Here is a 3,735-nt window from a genome sequence, read left to right on the forward strand (position 1 = left end):
TTCTCCCATCTCCACAGAGGACCTCTGGAGCTGTCAGAGTGACCATTGGGTTCTTGGTCACCTCCCTGACCAAAATGTCAAAAAACTGTTTTTGCTTTGTCATTATGGGATATTGTGTGTAGATTAACGAGGAAAAACACAATTTAATCAATTTTAGAATAAGGCTGTAACGTACCAAAATGTGGAAAAATTCCTAGGGATCTGAATACGTTCCGAATACACTGTTTATATACACAGTACCAATGAAAAGTTTGGACACACCTACTCATTCCAGGGTTTTTCTTATTTTTTAAAATGTTTAATACATTTGGGAAAATTGCTAAAAACCTGTTTTCACTTTGTAATTATGGGGTATAGTGTGTAGATTGATGAGGATTTTTTATTTATTTAATACATTTTGGAATAAGGCTGTAACGTAACAAGATGTAGAAAAAGTTGATGGGTCTGAATTTTTGTTTGTAAACTTACCATTAAATAGTACCATAGTGATTAAGTGTCCATATAGCTGTTCCATGATATTTGCTTTGCTATGTGACCATCTATGTGCAGTCAGATGTTTGATTATTTTGTTCCACCAGGGCCACAATAATTTGACCCCTCTCTGATTGTCCGAGTGTTACCCCCTCCCGATGGCTTACTGTAGCAAGTGTTGCCAGCACTGCCACTACCTGGGAGGGGGTACCACACCAGAATCCCCACTGGCTAGGTACAAGGTCATCAAGGTTCTCATTAGCAGCTTTGAGAAACTCCTTGTATATTATGCTCACCCATCAGGGGGCTTTGGCTTTGTAGGACCAACCCTGCCAGGCAGGCTCAGAATCTTTACGGGGCGATGCTGCTTTAGTGGGTCTCTGGCCTCATTTATCTTTCTGTTTTGGCTGTGTATAGGCTACTTACAGTAGGCCCAGAAAACAGATAAAGTCTTCTCCTTAGTGTATGTGTCGCTCAGGTGGGGTGTAAAAATGTATATCCCATATCACAAAATTGAAAGCTCTCTCTCAAAACCCCTGCTCGCAGACACACATGGGCTCTGGGATTTGCAACCATTTTCCTTTTTCACTCACTTAATGCCACACTTTTCCAAACACAAAAACACACACCCCACCTTACATCACTATACACCCGCACATACCTACATACTGTGCCTTCTATGTCCTCTGTTTGCTGTGTTTTAATCCCTACCATGTTGTGTTCCACTTCTATATATTTAGTATTTAGCTAATTATCCTTTCTTCTAATGCTGTCTTATCTATTCATAAAATACTATTAATAGAAAGTTGAATACTAATTATTTTACAAACTTGAATATAGTATAGTGTAGTTGTAGTTAATTTTTTTTACAGGCTACCATTTTCCTATTGTTACAATTTTTCTTACCACTTTATCTGTGACTTTTCAATTACTAATAGAACCACATTAACCCTAAATATAAGCAACCTTTTCCACCAAAAGCTGGGCTCGTCCGGGATTTGAACCCGGGACCTCTCGCACCCTAAGCGAGAATCATACCCCTAGACCAACGAGCCATCACTAGAATTCTTATCCCATAGTTAAAGTTTCGTTTCTTCCGCCTCCTCATAGGTCTGTGTGTTCATTTCCAGAGTATGTGATGTGGCAGGTTTTTTTCTGAATACAGTTCTACTGTTAGACTGCCCTCTGGTGGTAATCACAAACACTGTTTTGGAAGTTTTAAATACGTTGTCAGATTTGCAAACAAAAACCTTTGTCTTTGACTGACATGTTTATGAAGAACTGTAGGCTTGCCTGTTATCGTTGGATTGTGGAAATTGAGGACTATGCAGGACTATAGTGTTATAGGTAAAAAAAACATGGAATTTTAGGTGGCTGACAGATAAGAGAATTTATAAAGTAGACTTGCCAGTTGTTGACAGTCCTTATAATACTAAGCAATAATGCCCGAGGAGGTGTGGTATTTGGCCAATGCACCACGGCTAAGGACACAGCCCTTAGCCACCAACAAAACGGACTGGGAAATCCCACCTAATACTTAAACGTCTCCTCGTTCTCATAGGCTCTACGTATTCACAAACTGAATAAAGGCAATTCATTTCCTCAAAAAAGGGCTCGTCCGGGATTTGAACCCGGGACCTCTCGCACCCAAAGCGAGAATCATACCCCTAGACCAACGAGCCCTGAGGAAAAAACAGTACACATAGATTTTAAATTCTGCTTCCTGTCACTGACATCAAGTATGTGTGAAATTTGAGATATGTCCTCAGTGAAACTGTGACTTCACTGACCTCAAATGGTAATCACATTTTTATTTATTTATTTTATATAACCTTTAATTAACTAGGCAAGTACATTAAGAACAAATCCTTATTTACAATGATGGCCCACCAAAAGGCAAAAGGCCTTCTGCAGGGACGTGGGCTGGGATGAAAAAATATATTGAAATATATTTTTTTAAATTAAGAAAAAAAATATAGGACAAAAGACACATCACAACAAGAGAGACAACACACCACTACATAAAGAGAGACCTAAGACAACAACATAGCTAGGCAGCAACACATGACAACACAACATGACAACAACATGGTAGGAGCACAACATGGTAGCAGCACAAAACATGGTACAAACATTATTGGGAACAGACACCAGCACAAAAGGCAAGAAGGTAGAGACAACAATACATCATGCAAAGCAGCCACAACTGTCAGCAAGAGTAGCCATGATTGAGTCTTTGAATGAAGATATTGAGATAAAACTGTTCCGTTTGAGTGTTTGTGCAGCTCGTTCCAGTCGTTAGCTGCAGCGAACTGAAAAGACAAGCGACCCAGAGATGTGTGTGCTTTGGGGACCTTTAACAGAATGTGACTGGCAGAACGGTTGTGGTATGTGGAGGATGAGGGCTGCAGTAGATATCTCAGATATTGAGGCGTAAGAGGGTTTTATAAATAAGCATCAACCATTGGGTCTTGCGATGGGTATACAGAAATGGCCAGTTTACAGAGGAGTATAGAGTGCAGGGATGTGTCCTATAAGGAGCATTGGTGGCAAATCTGATGGCCGAATGGTAAAGAACATCTGGCCGCTCGAGAGGACCCTTACCTGCCGATCTATAAATTACATCTCCATAATCTAGCATGGGTAGGATGGTCATCTGAATCAGGGTTAGTTTGGTAGTTGGGGTGAAAGAGGAGTGATTACAATAGAGGAAACCAAGTTTAGATTTAACTTCAACCTGCAGATTTAATATGTGCTGAGAGAAGGACAGTGTACCATCTAGCCATACTCCCAAGTACTTGTATGAGGTGACTACCTCAAGCTCTAAACCCTCAAGGGTAGTAATCACACCTGTGGGGAGAGGGGCATTCTTCTTACCAAACCACATGACCTTTGATTTGGAGATGTTGAGAGCAAGGTTAAGGGCTTGTTGGACACTAAGAAAGCTTGGTTGTAGAGTGTTTAACACAAAATCCAGGGAGGGTTTGTATACTGTGTATACCGAGTCATCAGTACAGACAGGTAAAGAACTAATGAAAACACTACGTCAGATAAATGAGACAATACAGTGCATTCGGAAAGAATTCAGACACTGACTTCTTCCACATTTTATGTTACAGCCGGATTCTAAAATTGATTAAATACGTTTTTTCCTGATACACACACAAAACCCCATAATGACAAAGCGAAAACATTTTTGCAAATGTATAAAAAATTTAAACAGAAATACCTTATTTACACAATTTCTTAGGGCTTGGCCCCCTT

General features: G+C 40.0%; 2 non-coding genes across 2 annotated transcripts; both read right to left on the bottom strand.

Moving 5' to 3' along the window:
- Positions 1 to 1,454: 1,454 nt before the first annotated feature.
- Positions 1,455 to 1,526, bottom strand: trnap-agg (transfer RNA proline (anticodon AGG)). Its single transcript has one exon. It is a non-coding gene; the product is annotated as a tRNA-Pro (tRNA).
- Positions 1,527 to 2,081: 555 nt separating this feature from the next.
- trnap-ugg (transfer RNA proline (anticodon UGG)) lies at positions 2,082 to 2,153 on the bottom strand. The gene has a single exon. It is a non-coding gene; the product is annotated as a tRNA-Pro (tRNA).
- Positions 2,154 to 3,735: the final 1,582 nt, after the last annotated feature.

The sequence above is a fragment of the Salmo salar genome, chromosome 16 (genome assembly GCF_965601325.2).
Source record: "Salmo salar chromosome 16, fSalSal1, whole genome shotgun sequence".
NCBI lineage: Eukaryota > Metazoa > Chordata > Actinopteri > Salmoniformes > Salmonidae > Salmo > Salmo salar.